Source organism: Protopterus annectens, chromosome 3.part0 (genome assembly GCF_019279795.1).
Source record: "Protopterus annectens isolate FY-2018-M chromosome 3.part0, PAN1.0, whole genome shotgun sequence".
NCBI lineage: Eukaryota > Metazoa > Chordata > Ceratodontiformes > Protopteridae > Protopterus > Protopterus annectens.
Window position 1 is genome coordinate 193916125 of NC_056731.1, and position 21575 is coordinate 193937699.

The window sequence follows — 21575 nt, forward strand, 5'->3', positions numbered from 1 at the left end:
CCCATAAGGGGAAACGATTGCTGTAGGATAGGGCATTCATGTACTACCTTTGTTCATTAGTAGCATAAGGGGCAGTCCTGGGGAAATTTTTCTTATTCTCATTTGTGAACTGGGCCACTAGGGGCCCCTTTTCAGTCATCACTTTAGTATAAATTGAAAGAAGGGTATGTCCATGCAAAACAAGTACATCAATGGCAGTAAAATTAGGTAATGCAAGGAAATAACAGTAGTAAACAAATGTGTGTGTGTGTGTGTGTGTGTGTGTGTCTATATATATATATATATATATATATATATATATATATATATATATGTATATATATATATATATATATATATATATATATGCATAGGTTTATAGATTAGTACTAGGCTAAGTGCCCTTGAGGGCCATTTTAAGCCTAGCCAATTATCCCATGTAAGAATCAAACCCTGCCCCTTGTGTCTGTAAGGTAAACACCTTAACCATTATGCCAACCTCCCACCCCTCTGACAACCTATAAAAGCATAAGTGGAGTTTATTCTACAAAGATTTCTTTACAAGAGGCAGCTTGTAATATAGTACTGTTTAAGCTGTAGGCTTGTTATATTTTACTTTCACTAGCATGTTATAGTGCATGTTTATTGTAGTTATTTAGTGGTAGTGATGCTTTTTAGAGTGCTGTCAGAGGTATTAACTGTTTAGATTACACACGTGTCCCTATATAAATCTGTCTGTATACACACACATACATGTATGCTTATATGTGTGTGTATGTATATATATATATATATATATATATATATATATATATATATATATATATATATATATATATATATATATATATGGGTTGCTAACAAGTTGTTGAATCCAGAAAACTGCTGGCACACCTGATAAAAAAAAAATCCGATGATTGAGCGTGCAGGCAGTTGTACTGTGTAAGACTGCAGTACAGTGTGGAGTGGGGAATTTGCCTTTTCCCCTCTGTAGTGTGATATTAGCGTTGGTATATATCATTAGTAGGGAGTGTGAGGAGCACAGCCAAAGCAGTTTGACTTACCTCCTTCAAAAAATATTTTTTATTTTGTGTTTAGATTTTCAGTATGGTAGTGATTGATAAGTGTGTTTGATCAGTTGTCGTTCAGTGAATGAAAGTTTTGATCAGTTGTCAGACTTTTATATATGATTTCTTTCTTTCCTTTTTTTAGGATTGCAAACTGTGTAGCACATGCCTTATAAACCTGTTTTGCTCTTCTGTCTATGCTTTGTTCTGTCAAAATAATTTCAGGCCTACTTCATTGTAGATCCACATTGTGTGCATGACTGCATTTAGCTACTCTGTTTTTCAAATACATTTATGTATGCTGCATTTTGTTACTCAGTTTCATATATATATCTATGTGTATGCTGCATTTTGTTACTCAGTTTCATATGTATATCTATGTGTATGCTGCATTTTGTTACTCCGTTTCATATATATATATATATATATATATATATATATATATATATATGTTTATGCTGTATTTTGTTACTCAGTTTCATATATATATCTATGTTTATGCTGCATTTTGTTACTCGGTTTCATATATATATATCTGTGTATGCTGCATTTTCCTACTTTGTTTCATATATATCTGTGTATAGGCACATTGAGAAATGCACAATAATCTGGTGCTAAAACACTGATAATTTAGGTCTAGAGCTGAGTTTCTGTTACACAAAGGATGGAAGCTATAACCCAACACACTTGTGGTATTTGCAGCATGTTCTTCAGTTTTATCAGTTTTCACTTAAGTAGTTCATTCTTTTAGCTTCTTTTTGAAAAAGCTTTTCCTTTAAACTCAGCATAATTTTGAGTTATATTTAAAACACTTTAGAACACTCTTTTATGATGGATAGGAGTTGATATTCTTTCTTTTATGTGGAGTAAGTTGACACAAAGTTCATGTATTCCTCTCTGCAAAAAAAAATATATATATATATATATATTGGCAGGGATAAAAGTCTGAAAAGTTTCTGCTGTATTGCATTGCACTTATTTTATCTGCAGTGGGGGAATTTAACGTTCTTTGTGAGTTTTACTTCTGACCCTTTGCAGACAGTTTAATGACATAACTGTTACATGCTTCTAAATGTATATATAATCACTGTAGTAATCTACTGGGATGATTTGCTTTCCTTGTTTTTGCAGCACTGAGCTGACGATAAATTTTAAAATGTTTTTGAAATATCTGGAAAGCCATGTCATGACCATCCTTTTTTGAAGTGGCCCATCCCCACCCTTGATGTGAAACCAAATGCATTATAGGGGCTTTACTAATGTTGATGCTCCGTTTGGGACTGTTTGCCATGTGTGTGTTGTATGTGGGGGAATTCTCTTGTCAGTTCATAGCAAAATAAAATGATGCACTAAGGAAATCTTTACTTAAAAAATGGTTTAAATTGCTATAGCCAACAACCATTTCAGGATGAGTGATTGTAAGTGTGTTATGATTTCATTTACTAGGAGTTTTGGATTGGAAGATTTAGTGACTTAATGCTTTTAGTTGTTTCCAAGGTCTGACTGGAAGGGGCTGGAACTGTATGTTTTTTGCTTAGAACTGGCAAGAGAATTCCCCAATACACAACACATACATGGCAAATACAGTAAATGAGAACAACAAAAGCGGCCAGTTGTTCCTGTTGTACATGATGTGTTCCCAAGGTAACCAGATGAGGAAGAGGAGATAAAAGTAGGTCATAGACTGTTTATTTTATTTTTTTAACCAACAGTTGCAAAACAATGTTGCTGATTCACCCTGATGCTTTTTTGCTGCAGCTTTACTTTGACAAGTTACTAAGTCATTAAATATTATGTGCAAAAGCTTTAGTAGTTATAGGTCATTGGTATAAATGACCCACATTGTGTGATTATGGTTGTTTATAGCCTGTATTGCACATTCTGTTTCTTCAAAGTTTTTTGTTCTAGGAATTCGTTTATACAGCAAATCTGTCATTGACAGTGAAACTGTAGAGTAGATGGCACCATCTGTTAAAGGAATGCTGTGGCTGAAAGGTGCACATTATAAGTTTTTTCCCTTTCTTTTTTTTTAACTGACTAAAACATGTTGTAAAAGGGGACTTGAGTGGATTTAGAACTTGCAAATAATTCTCAAGTCCTTAGCAGCCATCTCATTAGACTAACAGTCTCGCAAGTGGAAATTCAGTTTGAAAAGTTGTGGACCATCAGCTACTAGCATTTCTGTATCAGATGGTGTTTGCCTGCGATAGTTTTAATGTTTTTATCATCAGTTGTTAACTTTGTCTCCGAGATGGCACAAATATCATTTGTTTTTCGGTCCCATCAGGAGATACTCAAGTTCATAAATAGTTTTGGTCATTAGTAACAATTTTATTTCCTAAACATTCAGTTGTTTTGTAGTTTTCTGTGGTTATGCCATTAAAGGATTGATAATTTAGCAGAGAACTGGTTTTACTTTAGTATACAGAGCTGCATTTTCTGACTCCCTGTTCATGAGTATTTTGTCTCGTTCTACAACTTTCATTAGTGCTTCCTGTTTTCACCTCAGTGACTGCTGCTCTCCATTTCAGTAGTCAAACCCACTGTTATAACCTGAGCATATTTCACCTTAATCAGAGAACCCTTGGTCTGGCAATTTCCTGTATTTTATGTTCTGTCCAGCTATTCCTCCTCTTGCAGTTGAAAGCATTTTTTTCTTTTTTTGCTCCCAAAGTAGTCTGCCATTGGCAATGTCCTGGTGCCTCTCCTTGACCACATGTTCCATATTTCCAGGATGCCTGCCTGACTTACTCCTGTAGACCAAGGCCCAACACCAAGGCCCAACAAGTGTGGGGGATCCAGGAAGTGTTGGAGGAGGTCAGAGCATCCTAGTGTGCTGTCGATTTGGTAGCTACAAGGGGCTATTTTGGCATGCTGCCCAGCGGCGTTCCCAGTATGCATTACATATACAAGTGCCCCTGGACTAACCTCATTGATGTCTGACAGATGGTAGTAAGCTTGGGCTGTAGCCCTACCCGTCCTCTGGGGGTAGGTCAGTCATCAGAAATGCCTACTCTACTGTATCACCTGGCCAGTTCCTTAAGCATTGTCTTCACCAACGGAACTACATGTATTTCTTTACTGCATCTGTTTAGTTAGAAACAGAGGAATGTAAGAAACCAGTAATGTAATGTCTTCCTCTTGAGAGAGGTCTGTACCTCTGATACCTGAATATGAGTTCTTGTAGATATCCTACTTCCTGTTGGGTGATCCATGTTTGCATTCTCATATAAGCTATTTGATATGCTAGTAAAATCCAACAGATTGCTTACACCGTCTACTGAATGCCTCTCATAGAGCTGCTGTTTCTGTTAATTTGAAATGTGTTTTTTATAGCTTCTGACAGCCCTTTTTGTGGAGATCTCACATCCTGGTTGCTTGTCTTGTTTTCAGCTCATCCACAGAGTCCTTGGAGAGCAGTGCCGGCCATAACAGACATATGCACGTCTCCAGCAATTACTACCTCACTCTGTTAGTGTGTACTTCATTTTAGGTATACTCTCTAAAAATGTATCAGCTGTAGTTCTCACTAGTTATGTTCCAGGTGTTTTCGTTTCAAGAAGTAACATACCACAGGGCATGCTGTCCCAATGACAGTGCCTTTACTGCATGGGGCACAGCACATGTGGGTCAGAATAGGACCGCTTCACAAGAATGGTCTACACTGCACAGTGATAGTGTATCTGCATCCGACACTCCATTACTCTGCAATGTAGCCCATACTTTATTGCTTGAGGATTATTTTTGCATGCTTTCAGGCCTCTTGTCTGCATCTGTTCTTTCTTATAGAGGTTGCACCTAGTTTTCTCATCTTTAGCTATGGCATTGTATACAATTAGTTAGTGTACTAGATGAACAATTTGTTTTATTAAATAGTTCCCACAGTAGTGAGAGTCAAAAAATTGTCCATTAATTTGTAAGCTGTCATGACAAGGATACCAAGTATTTGTTCAAGATATAGAAGTGTCTGTGTGTGTCAGGGGGGGCAAATATTTCTTGGACAGAGGCAAAGTATCTCTTTGGAGAACACCTTTTTCAGTCTTGCATGTCCATTTATATGATAAATAAATGTGGAGAGTTGGACCCCTGTGTTAGAGGGGATCTAGCAAGAAATGCTCCAGCAGACTACTCATCAAAAATTCAAAAAAAACAAAGCTATAAATAGACAGAAGAACTCAGTCATAGTAGTACAGTATAAATACAGATAAATGCATATCTAAAAACATCCACATGGCAGTAGATTAGAGTAGAAACTTTCGACACAGTGAGATGCCTCATGACACTGGCATTTTAATGCAAATAAGGATCAGCTGTTTGTGGATTAGACATTAACAGATCAGTAAATTTGCTTCAACTTTTATGTATGCTGACTGGTTTGAGGTATGATACTTATCTGTATATCACCAGATCAATATGAAAAATCTTTATAGTGCATTAAGCGTGGAGATTACACTATAGGTTCATAGGTAGGTACTATTCTATCTGCTCAAGGGCCTACGTAAGCCTAGCCAACAAGATTCCCTGGCTTACGCCACCCAAGAAAGTTATTTTCCTGTGCCACTGTCGAGCAGAGACACAGAAGTGATCCCCGGGGTGTATTTCCTATTTCCCATCCACTCATCAAGATTTTTCTTGGAGTGCTAATGAAGAACTTTGCTTGACATAGATGGGTAGCCTGTTCCAACGTATGGGAAGTCTCTGGGACAGGAATTTATCCCTCCAGCATGTCCTGTTTATTGTGGTGACAACGTTTAGGTCCCTAGAGTGTGTAGCTTGGAGGGATTGGGATTTCTTTAGGTGTAGCATGTCCAACAGCACTGGGATTGACCTATCTTTTTATGTTAGGCAGAGATCACCTCGGAGTAGGCGATATGCTACGGAGTAAAGCTGGAGATTTTTGAGACTGTCAGTATAGGGCATTTGTTTGAGGCCAGTAATCCTCCTTGTGAGGTACTTCTGTGGCCTTTCCAGCTGCCGCAGATGTCTTGAGGTACATTCCAAAAGGGGCGTTGTACTCTATAATGGGTCTAATGAGTGTCGAGTAGAGGGGAACAATGACCTCTTTTTTTTTTCCTGGATGAGAACCCTTTTATGATGAGGTGTGCCATGTAGAAGGACTTCCTGACTACTGTGGTGATGTGACTATCAAAGGAGAGACTACTGTCCACCTGGGTCCCAAGGTCTCTTATCACACATTCAGTGTTAAGTAGATTGCTGCCTATGTGGTAGTTCACGGGTACAGAGATTTTACCAAAGGGGTTGACACTGCACTTTTTGGCATTGAGCATGAGGCCATGGCTCTGACACCAGGCATCTGTCTCAGCGAGGCCCTTCTGTAGGATGTCCACATCATTTGGGGACTTGACTATGGCTCCTAGTTTGCAGTCAACTGCGAACTTCGTTAGCCAGAGGCCTTCTGTGTTAGCCTGTACTTCAGAAACGTAGATATCAAACAGGAGAGGTCCCAGGACGGAACCCTCTGGTACTCCACTTGCCACTGCTATGAGGTCAGATTTGGAGTCTGCAACTTTTACAGTGTGGGTTCTGTCAGTGAGCCAGTTGGCAACCCATCTTGTGACGTAGGGATTTATACCTAGTTTAGTGAGTTTAGCTATAATTCCCGAATGGGGGATGGTGTTGAAAGCCATGGCGAGGTCAAGATAGGCTGTGTGAACCACCTTACCCTCATCTTCGGCTTTTTTGACTGCTTCAAAGAAGTCTATCACATTCAGGAGCTATGATCTGCCTTTCACAAACCCGAACTGGGTGGGATCCGGAGTTTGGAGATTATCAATGTCTTTGTTTATGAGTTCCATGATGTACAGAAAAAGACAAATCATTTAAGCACTGCATGATACCTGATCTTAACAAATGTTAAGCACCCCCTGCGTAACTTAAGGTCGAGTTTAGCACCACACTGTGAAATATGCCAATAGGGACCAGGAAATAGCAGTGGCAGAATAAAATATTTGGTTCTGCCTGCTGTCCATACTGGTAAGATATCCATTCATCTTACAAACTTAGAAAGTATCTAGAGTAACATAGTGTGTGTTCACCTACATTTTCTATGAAGGATATGAACTCTGAAAGTGGAATGTATTACACTATTCAGTGACTTCAGTTTTCTGTAATTCTTTCTGAACACCATTGACTTTGAGGAGCACACCAACAAATGAGCAAAAATCTGGACATTCTGTGAAAGTCTGAATAGTTTAGAGGCATAGCAAGTTGAGTATTAATAAAAGGGACTGTGTGTTTACACTGCCTTTCTGATAGCATTTTCCAAGTGCTTTACAGCTTTGACAGCCGGCAAAACATTGTTTTTTTTTCCATGCACTCCAAAGAAGAATTATTGGGTTGCTTGCTCTCGAGGTGCATTTCTTGGCATCCATATCTCAAACACATAATAAATGAGTTATGATTGATGACCTGATCATTATTCTGTATATTATAAGTAAATGTAAGTACAGTATTCAATAGTGCTACATACTACTACAGCATTCAACATGTGTATCATTGTTTTCTGGAAGTCTAGGTAGTATTGCAGTTCCAGCTTGCACTGATAAGAAAAGTGATTTTGAAGAGATTCTCTTCATTAAATAGTAGGATTTAGCATGCACTGATTGCTCAGCTTACAGCAGACACAGCTTTCCAAGGCTACAGTAGTACCTCCCCTTCTCATAATAACCATCATCTCTCCATTCATTTTCCAGTTTTGCCCCATCACTGAAAGCATTCCATTGGTGACTCACATCCCCAGTCCACTTTATACATTAAGGAACCTATTTTCCTTTCTTTTGTTTGTAAATAATGTGCTTGCTTGGGTGTTCTGGAATCAGTCCTGGCACTGGGTCTATTGTGAGATTTGGTAGCTTTTGTGCTGAATCAGAGTTCGAGTTTTTGCAGATATGCATGAGGGACAGTGCCTCACCTGAGGCCTTGTCTTTTCACAGACACATATTGAAAGTGCAATAGATGCCTGCCTAATCATACTCCTGGGTTGCTTATCTGCGCAACTCTGAAATTCCCACAGTACATTGAAAAGTGGCTGTGACACAATGGTCAATTCCTAAAACTTAAACTGTATTTCCATTTCCCAGTTCAGTATTACTGTCTGGCTTTTCTGGAGTCAGCCCTGTCAGTAAGCCCAGTGTTGAAGCTGGTAGCTCTTGCGTTTAATCAGTTCAGTATGTGACCGTCAGGCAGGCTCACCGGGCACTCGTCAGGCATATGCTGGGGAATCTAACACTGGCAAAATGTTTTACACCAGGTTCAAGGGTACAGGCCTAGGTGTTAGAGACACTTTTCTAGATGGCTGCACACTGATCAACAGCTTAACTTCAGTTTCTTTTTCAGACTAGGAGAACTGAACACAATGACCAGGAAGTCTGTCACTCTTAGTAAATTCAGTTACTGGCTAGTAGGTGCATTGCCTGGATGCCAGCAAAGAAGAAAGTGAGAGAAAACATTGAATGGGAAGATGCTTGCAACTGTCCAGCAAAAAGCAGTTAAACTCCAGCTTTGGTGCAAGCCATGACCAAAGTAATCGAGAGGAGAGGAAAAAATAAGTCAAATGTGCTCATGGCTGATTAAAATAAGTAAAGCACTGAATGAGTATATCAACTCAAATGATAGTAGTCTTGAAAAAAAATGGAAGAAGCTTTTAAGCAGATATCCAGATAAGCCAATAAAAGTGCAGAAATTGGATGTCGAAATGATGAAAAGTCCAGTGACTGGTCAAGAAGAGATGTTTCAAAAAATTGTAGAATTAGAGGACAGAGCATGTAGGAAAAACATGAGATTTTCTGCTGTACCAGAGAAACTAGAAGGAATAGACTGTAGTAATTTTATGAAGACACAAACAGGCAATTGAACTGATATTACACAATAGGAACTGTTAACTGAAAGGGTGCATCATATGTATACTCCAAGTCTGGCCTTGAGAAAGCAGCCAAGACCAGTTTTAGTAAAGATGCAAACCTACCAACAGAAAGAGTTGATCCTGACAAAACTGTGGCAAAAGGACAAAGTATTAAAGGTGAAGAAAGTAGAGTGTTGAAAATGATTATTCACTGTACTCCAGGCAGAAGAGAAACAAATGTATTCCAGTAATCAAGGAATGTTGAGAGGCAGGTGTGAGATTCAAGCTGCAGTATCCACCTGTCTTCTGAATATGTTTTTCTAGATCAGTCATTTTTTATGCAGAACAGGCTTACAGAGGAAATATAAAATGTTGTCCAGGAAAATTAGCCATCAAGCAGAATGGGACTCTGTTTCTAATGCTTCTTATAGAATATATAGTGAGACTTTGCCAGTGAAATCTTGTTCACTGTTACAAAGGGAAAAGCTTGAGAGACCGAGAGAAGCACGAGTTGACTAGAAAAACTGTGTGTAGCTTGGAACTGAACAGCAATCTGAATGTGGGAGATTGAAATGAACAGGAAGACCAGAAACATGGAAATTAGTGAATAAATGTGAGACTGCAAAGCATCAATCATATATCTGAGATATGGCTTTATAAGCAAGGTTGGGAATAGTTGACTTTGTTGACTTTGTTCAACTTGTGGGTAACAGTAAAGCATTTACTTTGTCATGTCATTAATATTTGAAAAGTCACTGAGGGAAAGAAGGAAAAGGTACATTAAGTAAAGCAATCTCTGTTAACAGTATTTCGATAAAATGTTTCACAATATAAATTACTTTATAGTAAAGCATTTTTAGTTCTTGTATGTGATAGTTACTAAGGTAAAGTGGTGCCTTTTTTGCCTTCTTCCTTTTTTATTAAGAAATGTAGGCATTACAGTGCAAAAAGAGGAGAAATGCTTCACAGCATGTGTTGAGGTGGAGGATGGGGTGTAAAAGTGCACATATATGTTGAGATGATACAGTCTCTCTTACTTTTGCATATGTGAATGTCTGGATTAAAATTTGTTAGGTTAAGCCGTGGGTCTTAAGTAGAAACAAGTAAATATGAGAACACTGAATATAATAGTTTCCCTTGAGCAGTACATGATTTTCAGCTTGTCTTTCAGGCTCATCAGAGGACTGATTTGTTTTTTCCTCTGGAGTTTCCATGGAGACAAGATAATAATATGGCACTAAAAAGCCAGGACACTGGTTTCTTCAAGGCTGAAGGGTAATGTTTTCTGAAAACATGTAAATTGTATGTTTTACATATATGGGGTGAGAATAAAGATAAAAAAAACAGACACTAATTAGTGTAAGTAGAAGCACAGCAATAACATGCACCTTAGCATGGATAACCTCAATTTCAGCTTAAATCCTTTGTTAGCAGCTATTTGTTTGGCACACGTTACTGTTAGGCGGGTTAAGCTTCATTATTTGAAGAGGGGCATAGTTGTGTGTGCTTGTAATAATTTAACAGGTTATGGAGATGTTCTAGGGGTGTTTTGTTTTTGTTTGTTTGAGGGTTTTTATTAAAACAAAAAAATTATTGTAAAATGTGACATAGGTTCCAATGTTAAGAAAAAAAAATGCATAAAAGGTTAGCCTGCCAAACAGTGGTTGGATGCATCACAAAAGTTGGAAATATGCATTTAAAAAGGTTGTCTATAATAGGTGGGAATAATGACTTCTTACCATAATGGCAACACTTTCCATATTCTATGCAAGTGGTCTTGCAAGTATAGACAAAAAGGAGAGAGTATTTAGATTAAGAAATGCATAGTGCAAATAGCAATGCCACAGTAGAAACATTTTAAAAGAACTGAGCATGTAAATTTAATTAAGAAAGGATTTTGGTATGAATATTCAACAGAATATCTGAGACAAAGGAAAAGAGATATACTTACATTAATTGCTAGAGTAGCTCCAATAAGTATGTAAGAGGAAAACCAAAGATAATTGCAGACCTGTGATAATAAGGGTCTACTGGCAAGGAATGAGGATTATGCTGGCATGTATTTATATGCCACCTAAAACTGCTGTTATGGAGTTTAAAAAAAATGAGAGGAGGAATCATCTTTCATCAGAGAATATTACTTATGGGTGGGGTCTGAAATTTGATTTGCAGCAATGAGGATGCATCAGGGGTGGGGCTAGAATGGAAAATCTAACAAAAGTGGGTAGATTTCTGAAGAAATTTATGAAACTATTTGGTATGAAATGTGAATTCAGTAGTAGGAACTCTAAGATAATTTGTGTATTATTCCCCAATGTATAGTAACTGGGCTAGACTAGGCAAATTATATTTCACAGGAAGAAGTGCTTTTAATTGAGAACTTTGACACATCCTATAACTACTTCAGATCATGTGCCACTAATTATTAAAATGCAGAGTAATGAGGTAAAGATGAAATGGTGGCCCTTCCCCCACCTACCTGTTAAAAAGAGAGGAATTTAAAGAATGGGTAGTGGAAATTTGGGAGTTATTAGGGATGATAGAAAATGCTTCACAAGTTATAGCTAGTGTGTGAGATAAAATGAAAGTGGAGTTTAAAATAGTTTAGAAGTAAAAGAAAGAGATCTGTTTAAGAAGTAGCAAGAATGTTTTAAAGGGGCTGACAAAAGATTATGGAATAAGATGAATCTCTTAGAACAAGAAGTGCAACTGCAAGTTACTAAGAGAGTACCTGGATAATATACACATGTTTAGAAAGATTGCTGTTAAGCAATTATTTTTTGATAACTCCAGAGCCCAGTGACTTAGGCAACAGAAAGTAGAAAGGGTTGTTGCTAATCATAGGGAACCTATGACAAGCAACCTATGACAAGCAAAATAACCAAAGATCCAGAAGAGTTGTTAAAGATCTTCTTCTTTCAGCTGCTCCCGTTAGGGGTCGCCACAGCAGATCAACTGTTTCCATTTCTTCCTGTCCTTTGCATCTTGCTTTGTCACACCAACCACCTGCATGTCCTCTCACCACATCCATAAACCTTATCTTAGGCCTTCCTCTTTTCCTGTTACCTGGCAGCTTCATCCTTAACATCTTTTTCCCAATATACTCTGCATCCCTCCTCAGCACATGTCCAAACCAACGTAATCTTGCCTCTCTGGCTTTGTCTCCAAACCTTCCAACCTGGGCTGACCCTCTAATATACTTATTACTAATCCTGTCCATCCTCGTCAAACCTAGTGCAAATCTTAACCTCTTCAACTCTGCCACGTCAAGCTCTGACTTCTGCCTTTTTGTCAATGCCACTGTCTCCAACCCATATAACATAGCTGGTCTCACTACCCTCTTATAGACCTTCTCTTTCACTCTTACTGGTACTCGCCTGTCACAAATCACTCCTGACACTCTTCTCCACCCACTCCATCCTGCCTGTACTCTCTTCTTCACCTATCTTCCACACTCACCATTACTCTGAACTGTTGATCCCAAGTATTTAAACTCATTCACCTTCACCACCTCTACACCCTGCATCCTCACCATTCCTCTATCTTCCCTCTCATTTACACACAGATATTCTGTCTTAGTCCTGCTGACCGTCATTCCTCTTCTCTCTAGAGCATATCTCCACCTCTCCATGGTCTCCTCCACCTGTTCCGTTCTCTCACTACAGATCACAATGTCATCTGCAAATATAGTCCATGGGGACTCCTGTTTGATCTCGTCTGTCAACCTGTCCATCACCATTGCAAATAAGAAAGGGCTCAGAGCTGATCCTTGATGTAATCCCACCTCCACCTTAAACGCATCCGTCACTCCCACTGTAGACGTCACCGCTGTCACACTACCCTCGTACATATCCTGTACCACTCTTACATACTTCTCTGACACTCCCAACTTCCTCATACATTACCACAACTCCTCTCTAGGCACCCTGTCATATGCTTTCTTTAAATCCACAAAGACACAATGCAACTCCTTCTGACCTTCTCTGTACTTCTCCATCAACACTCTCAGAGCAAACATCACATCTGTAGTGCTCTCTTCTGGCATGAAACCATACTGCTGATTACTAATCATCACCTCTCTTCTTAACCTAGCTTCCACTACTCTTTCCCATAACTTCATGCTGTGACTGATCAGTTTAATCCCTCTGTAGTTACTACAGCTCTGCACGTCACCCTTATTCTTAAAAATCGGTACCAAAACACTTTTTCTCCATTCGTCAGGCATGCTCTCACTTTCCAAGATTTCATTAAACAATCTAGTTAAAAACTCCACTGCCATTTCACCTAAACACCTCCATGCTTCCACAGGTATATCGAGTTGTTAGATATTTCTGAAATTTTATGAAAATTTGTATAAAGCAGAGAAGTGGGGAAATCAAGAAAAGGCACAAATAGAAATGTTTATGGAAGACTTAAAATATGCCAAGATTAGAGGTAGATGAGGCTCTACAATTAAGTTGAGATAGGATATGAGATAAAAATATTAATGGAGAACATCTGCAGGAAAGTCTCCAGGCATAGATGGTATGAGGGTGGAAATTTGGAAGCTAGGAGGGAAGAAAGTGATGAAGCTCTGGAAGGTTTTAACAGTATTTTAAAAGGAGGGGAGGCACCAACATCCTGGAAAAAAAATCTGAGGTGGCTGTAATATCTGAAGACAGCAAAGACCCATCAGATCCAGCTTCATATAAACAATTTCAATTTCAAACCACGATTATAAATTGTTTATATCTATAATGTCTAAAATAATGGCAAAGGCGATGCCAAAATTGATAGATGTGAATCAGTGGATTTTGTGGAGGGGAGGCAAACATTAACAACATTAATAGAACAATGAAGATCCAGAAGGAAGCCAAACATAAGAAAATATGTTGTTGACTGGTCTTTATACAGAGAAAACATTTGACAGAGTAAGCTGGGATTTTATGAGTAGGTTAATGGAAGCCTTTGCATTTCCTGATACAATGATAATGTTAATTAAAAGGATATATGGGGGATCAGAGGCCTAAATCAAAGTGGGAGGATTCCTCTGTGACAAGTTGTATTTGAGCAGAGGGACCAGGCTGGGGTGTCCTCTTTCCCCTTTGTTGTTTGCATTATATTTAAAACCATTGGCAAATAAAATTAGGAATTCAGAAATTCAAGGACATAATTGGTATGGCATTCAAAAAAGTTGGCTTTATTTGCAGATGATATAGTTTTGTACCTGACAGAATCAGAAAAGGACACTGCGGTGTTGTGGAATTATTTTGAGACTGTTCCTGTTTTTTTTTTGTTTTTTTTGGGGGGGGGGTATAAAATTAACGAAGGTTGTAGGCTATAGCTGTAAACGATGTACCCACACATGAATTGGTTCAACAATATACATATTTATGGGGATGTGATAAAATGAAGTCTTTAGCAGTATGGTTTAAAAAGGATTATGTTTGCTAAGGATATGTGGAAAGAGCCTAAATGAGATAATATAAAAGCTGAAAAATGGAAGCTCTTGCGTATGGATATGTTTAGCAAGATACAAGTAGTAAAAATATTTTTAGTCCCTTTAGTTTTAAACACAGGTCAGGTATACTTTTTATCAACCAGAGGATAAGTTGTAGATAGTAATTAATAAAGAGTTGAAAGATTTTATCTGGGAGGGGGAGAGGGCTAGAGTCAAGAGGGATAAGCTGATCTGTCCATAGAACAAGGATGTTTAGGATTACCTGATTTGAAAGGATATTTTAGAGCTACACAGTTAAGGCTCTTGTACATAATACATGCAAAAAAGCTACAATCCAAAGTGGAAAGGGATGCCAAAGCGGGGGGGGGGGTAATTCAAGAAATAAGGTTTGGACGCAGATCCTTAAGGAGCCTATGAATATATTATTTTCTATGACTGTTATTCGAGTAGCAGAAATTCTCCATTTCTGTGTTGGCTTAGTTCTTGGTATAAAGGAGATTTCTGCCAGTAGGAATGACTGCAGTTAAGGGTACAGAGAATAGGGCTAGAATTTACTGGAGGGAGCTGGCAAATGAACCAAGGTATTGGAAGCAAATAATTAGAGAGGGAAAGGTAATAGAATGGGAAGAGAGCAAGAAGACATTTGGATTGCAGGCTAGAGATTGCTTTCCCTGTCAAGAATTGATATCAAGAGTACAGACAAAGAGATAGGGAATCCTAAATGAAGGAAACACAGAATCCCTCGGCACTGAATTAAAGTAACCAACGAAGAACTCCAAGTAACAGAAAAGCAAAAAGACACGTTGGTCACACACAGTAGGCAACTTTAATACAAAAATAGTAAGCGCTTTCACAGAATCCTTCCACTTCATCAGACTAACAGTGAATGCAAAGAACATCACATTTAAAAAGGTTCACTATATCAAATTAACCTGTCAACAGTTATGCTAGTAATTAGAGCCCTATTAACACTAAAAAGGCTATAGCTGCAATACCTAATAGAAAATAGAAAATAACTACATTCATATCAAGTGGGTGGACATGTATAGCATTTAAATACATTGTATGCAAGATGCTTATAAATAAAAACAATGGCATTAATGCAGAACTTTATATAAAAATATTAATATAAAATCAATCAATTAAATCACAGTACATTTACTGTTAGTCTGATGAAGTGGAAGGATTCCGTGAAAGCGCTTACTATTTTTGTATTAAAGTTGCCTGCTGTGTGTGACCTACATGTCTTTTTGCTTTTCTAATCCTAAGTGAAGGACCTGCACTGGTTCAATTACTAATTGAATCTAGAACAGAAGCTGCTGTTAATGGATAATTAGTAGGGAATATAAATTATTGCACAATAAATACAGGAATCCGTCAGAGGATGTCAGAAAAGATTATTGGATGAGCAGTTCACAGAGAAACACTGGTGGGACATATGTAGGACTCCTAATTGCAACAAAATCAAAAAGACTTTGGATTTTTGCCTGGAAGTATTTGCATAGATGCTTTCATATCCAGAGCAGAATCCAGATATTTTTTTCTGGTAGCTGGCAAATGTTTGAGGAGAAGAAAGATGCAACTGGGAAAATGTTCTCAGAATGTAATGAGTTGCAAAACTTTAAAAATTCCATAAAGAGTATTCTGTTAGGAATACTGGGTGAGTAAATGAGCGTAACTAAGGAAGTTATCTTTTTGAGCAGGGATGCAGGATCTGAATTGCCTAGACAAAATAAGGCCTTGTTAAGTTTAATCCTGGTGGCTGCCAAAAATGCAATTACTAGAAAATGGAAAACCGTCTAAATCAACTATACTTAAAGTAGTGAGCATTGTAACAGAGATAAATGAAAAGGAAATTAGGAGTAAATTACATAGGAAAAATATGGAAATTGTGGGAACAATGCATGCAGAAAAATGTTTTGGAGGAAGAATGAGGTTTAAGAAAAGGCAAGAACTGAACAATGTTGCTTTGATTATATGGTGTAGAACAATATGTATGGTGTATAATGTTTGTAAATGTGAACTTAATATGGTTTTATTACTTTTATATAAATATACGTTTGCTTCTGTCACAATTTGATAATTCAATAAAGTTTTTTCTTTTTTTTTAATACATAAAAAATAACTGGGCACAGGCCTGTGTTTTCCTTTCATTGTCTCATATAAGGGTTGAGTGTGGACCTTGCATCCTGGCCTGAAATGAGCATTTGAAAGAGTTTTTTCATTTACTCACTGGACCTGAACATGGGGTCTGTTTTTGTTTTTTCATGGCATCTGTCTCCTCTGAATATTTTGGTCCTTGATGGTGCAAAGTACCCTACAGTGAAAGGAAACAAGAGTCATCAATTTCAGTTTTATTTTCTCCATGAAAGAGTCTTCAGTTTCATAGTTTTTTCTCAGTGACAGATTAGGGTGAGGAGGGACCATTTATACCCTCCCTCTCTCTCACTTTCTTGAGGACTCTGATTTCATTAAGTTTTTGCATCTTACGTGAGAGGAAGCAGATGGCATTTCCTGGGAATCTTGTCTCTTGACAAGCACATATATCGAAAGTGCTGTGTATATCCCATCAACTACCTTCTTCAGTTGTTTACCTGGTCTGACCTATGCAGATCGCTTGAAATGTTGTGGGAAGTCATCCTGACCACATGGTCAGTTGTTCCTGAAGGCTAAACTGTTTTTAATTCATATATTTATTCTGTTTTTTGACCAACCAAGATAATCCAGCTGATCTAAACCACATTTTTAGCAAAGGCCTAGGAAGAAAACGCCAGACACAGACCGTTCCCACCTGAGTATTATCATGTAGATGAAAGATTAGGCTGTGCTGTCCCTTCCTTGAGGTTAGTATGGGATTGTCTCCTTTTATTTCTCTTTTTTTCTTCTATCCCAAATAAGGGGGTAGGATTTGCTGTTATCCTCTTGCTTTGCTTGTGTCGGTATAAAGGTTTCTTTCATGGAGGATTAGCAGCACCTCTTATGTTTGCTGTGTTCCTCAAAAATGTGTGTTTTTCTGTCAAGTCATTGTGGATTGATGTCAATAAGCAATGATAGATACCGAGTTTCCTTCAGAAAATGCATGCTGATGCAAAACTTGCTTTTCATTCAGCGTAAGTTTCTAAGAGCAATAATTAAAATCCTGGCCCTCAGTTTGTATCTTTGCCCCCCCCCCCCCCATACACACCCACATTGTTCGGCTTTATCCATATTTCTTGCAGTACAAGGTATAGAGGTTTGGAGGCAAGCTTCTGTCAGGCTTTGCTTTTGGCTCAGGTAGACTATTTTATGAGACCTCTGGTCTCTGTATAAGGGGTTAATCTGCTCCCATTGCAGATCAAATTACACAACCGTTAAGCCTCAGAGGTTTCAAAGCTAGGTCTGTCTCAGAACCTCCCTTAAGAATGTTTTTCCTACTAGAGCCAACATCTTACCTAAAACATTCCCAAGTTGGCAAACATTTTTTGGAATCAGTCCTGTGACAGACACAAGGTTTCCTCCGACTTTCAGAATTTACAGAAATATTACCAAGGATCGCAGGGTATGTGAACTTCTCCATTACAGCATCCTTGAATTCTTGCCAGCAGGTATTTTAGCATACATCTCAGCTGTCCCTGATTTTGCACAATGGCTCTGATTTTTATTTCATTTTTATCCTGTTTCTTATAAAAGTTTTGATTTTTCTGGTAAATCACTGGGGATTGCAATCCATCAGTAAACACTCATTTTTATTCAGAAAATGTATGTACTATATATATATATATATATATATATATATATATATGTGTGTGTTAGTAGTAGTAATTGAAAAAAACATGCCCCTGAAGTTGGGACTTTGTCCCTCTGTTATTCTTAACTTTGTCACGATTCTTGAGCAAAGAAGCTGAGAGCTATGCCTTGTAGTATTCAGCTATATTTAAAATGCCTTCACGTTTTCTGACTTTTCTTGGTAAATGTACTTTACAGTGTAAAATTAGATGCAAAGATATGAAACAATGAGTGGAAGGTTTATTTATTTATTTATTTTTATTTTGATACCTGCAGGCACACATGCCATAGACTATGAAGTCCTTTGAAAACTGAATCCGTCTACGTAATACAAGGGCAAGGCTGTAGACTGCTACCGTTGTTAAAAGAAACCATGTTTGCTTGCTATGCATGTATCTATCTGTAGATCATACTATGAAAGCATAAACACCATCAATGAATCCACAGTTTGTTTTCATTTCTCAGCTACCCTTTAAGAAGGGGCTTTCCCTTTCAAATTTTGACTGTTTGTTAGCCTGTTAAAATAACACTTTGGCTTCAGGCAGCTTAATTTCATCCAGTTATGGAGTAATATATTGCCTTGAATCTTTCACTTATTTACGTTGGTAGGAATTGCAGCAAACCTTAAAATGTATGAAATCTGTACATACTTTGTAATGTTCCTAGCCATGCAGAAGGGATGTCTTTTTTTCTGGCACAGTTATGCCAGTTGGATGAGCATTTCGTCAAGTACTTTTTTTAGATTTCCTTAACATGCGTATACTATCCTGCAGATAAGTGTAGTGGTGTCTAAAAACAAGAACAGGATATGCTAGCTGTGATAAACTACCTTAACACTAAGAGTTCACTTGCATCAGCTTACAATTTTTTAGCAACTATGCCTCACCTGTATCCTCGTAAATCATATATTCACCCTGGATCCCTTAGCCATGTATTAAGGTGTCCATGTGAACATTTCAAACTCTAGGTCCGTTACACCTACAAACATTTTTTTTTTTTTGCAACAGTTCTTGTGGAAAACAATTTCCAGCGGATCACATGTAACAATTAAGTATTCTAATCCTACAGAATATTTTATAGAAGGAACTAATACTTGAATAGTGCTGCTTACAGCAAGATTTAAGCTGTCTTGGCCATTGAGTTCTGTGCAGTGCCTTGCTGTGTCGAGCCTAATGCGGGTGCATGCTCACTCACTTACGTTTTCCAGCAAGAATGAGCACATTACTTTTCTGATCTCTCTCTGCATGCAGCTGCAGTCCTTGTCCTTCCTCAGGTGGGACTTCTATGATGAGACAAAACTACCCCCCTCACCTCAGAATAGGTCAGCTGCCATAAGCCATTTACTGCCATCCCTTCTTGTCCCAGTTCTCCAGCACCTAGGCCACTGTTCAGACTTGGACCTCTTTTGATCACAGTTTGAGCTGTATCCTACCAAATATACTAGTATGATGGACCGTGTGTGTGCTAAAATGCACCCCAAATATTTCTTGCCATTTTCCTGCAATTCTGTCTTGCTTACTTGTCACTTTTTTATGACTCTGATTAATTTTTGTTGCTTCTCCTTAGGCTGCCATTGAAAATGGGTTTGACTGGTAGACAGTTAACAGAAGTAAAATAAGTACACCACCAGTTACTCTTGGAGACACTAAAATCACTCTCCATAGATAACCTAGCAATCAGCTGGTTTCATTCTTATCTAAGTGGCAGACAACAAAGCTCTGTACTACGGAAAGATAACTTATCTTCCCTTTTACCAATCACTCTTGGAGGCCCCCTCCTATTATCCATCTTCATTAATGACCTGCACAAAGTCATCCCAGATGCAACATGTATTCAGTATGCAGATGACTCCACCCTAATTTGCTCTGCCACTTCCCCCACAGACTTACAATCTTTATCCCAAACCATTTTTAATAAAGTAGAGAACTGGCTCTCACTGGTCGCCGTCTACTCTTAAACCCAAATAATACCAAACTGTTACTCTTCTCCCCCACCCGCAAGGTCCCCTTACCACGTCTCACCACAACATCTAACAATGGCACCATAATTTCCCCAGAATCTTGTACTAAACTACTGGGAGTAATCATCGACAACAACCTTAAGTTTGATGCTCACATAGACAAAACTATTAAAACCGTTAATAAGAAACTAGGCTCTTTATACAAGCTTAAACAATTCCTAACCCTATCTGCTAGGACTGTTATTGCCCACACACATTTGCTATCAACCTTCTTTATGCCTCACCCATCTTTGTAAACCTAAGCAAATCAGACCTCAGTAAATTTACTAACTGCTACAATAATATTGCCAGATTTGCCACAGGATCAATTTATAGAACCCGTCACTGTCAAAACCTTATATCAGACTGGCTAGAACTACCCTATCAACTTCAGTATTGTTTGTTTGTGTCTTTCGACTTTTCCCGGTTAGGGGTCGCCACAGCGGGACTCCGGTCCGCTAATGATTGGTAGGTAATTTTTACGTGCCGAGTTACCAGCCCTGATGCACAACCTTCAACAAAGGTACGCCCATTCACGTATGTCTCCACGCAGAAGACGCTCTAGCTGAGAATCGAACCGGACAGCGTCTTACTGTGAGGCCAATTTATAGTCGTTAACAAAATTCTTTACCAACCAGACAATACACCCATACTGAAAAATATTATCACCACCTACAGTAACCTAAAAGCCCTCAACTCTTCCAACAGAATGCTAGTACAAACTGTTAAAGCCAACAATTCAGCTGGTGAATCACTATTTAACTCTGCCGGTAAAATCTGGAACTTACTTCCTGCAGAACTTACTACAGTTACCTCCTTATCCCATTTCAAGATATCCCTTAAACACCTAAAAATGTATTCGCTTTGACCCCTTACAAACCCTGACTAACCCCCAATCAAACATAAATAAACTATAAATGATAACCTTATTACAGGAATGAAACTCTGCTCCTCTAACTGTTAGCATTATGAATGTCTCTCACCTACTGGGAAGAATTAAAGTAAGGATGATATCGTGTCTCAACCATATATGTTAACCGTTACAAACTGTATATGTTTCTCCCACATCAGATCTAATCTGTAACTATTTCCTACTCAGCTAATAATTTCCAAATATTTCCTGTGCGCATTTGAGAAAATCGTGAACTTGTGTGTATGTATTGTTAAACAAATGTCGATTTTATGAAAATTCACTGTAATAATTTCACTGTATTTATACTTGTTATGCATGTTTGGAGCTTTTCTCCCTGGGCCTCCGCTGAAAATGGACCTGTATCCAGTCGGACTTTCCCTGTTAACAAATGTAAGATAAAAATTAGATAAGTAAAATAAAATAGGCACTGAATATTGTATGGAGTGGCCACTTTGTTTACCCACCTCACACTTTTCTGGCAGATTTAATTTTCAGAAGGCATGCTGTAGCATCACAGTCCACCCTAGTAAAAGAGGTTATAGAGAGAGTTT

The 21575-nt window shown here is 38.2% G+C and overlaps 1 protein-coding gene across 10 annotated transcripts in view; it reads left to right on the top strand.

Annotated features, from left to right (window-relative positions):
• The window catches only part of DIP2C (disco interacting protein 2 homolog C), a 2757794-nt gene that overhangs the window by 283130 nt on the left and 2453089 nt on the right, over positions 1 to 21575 (top strand). The window lies entirely within an intron of this gene.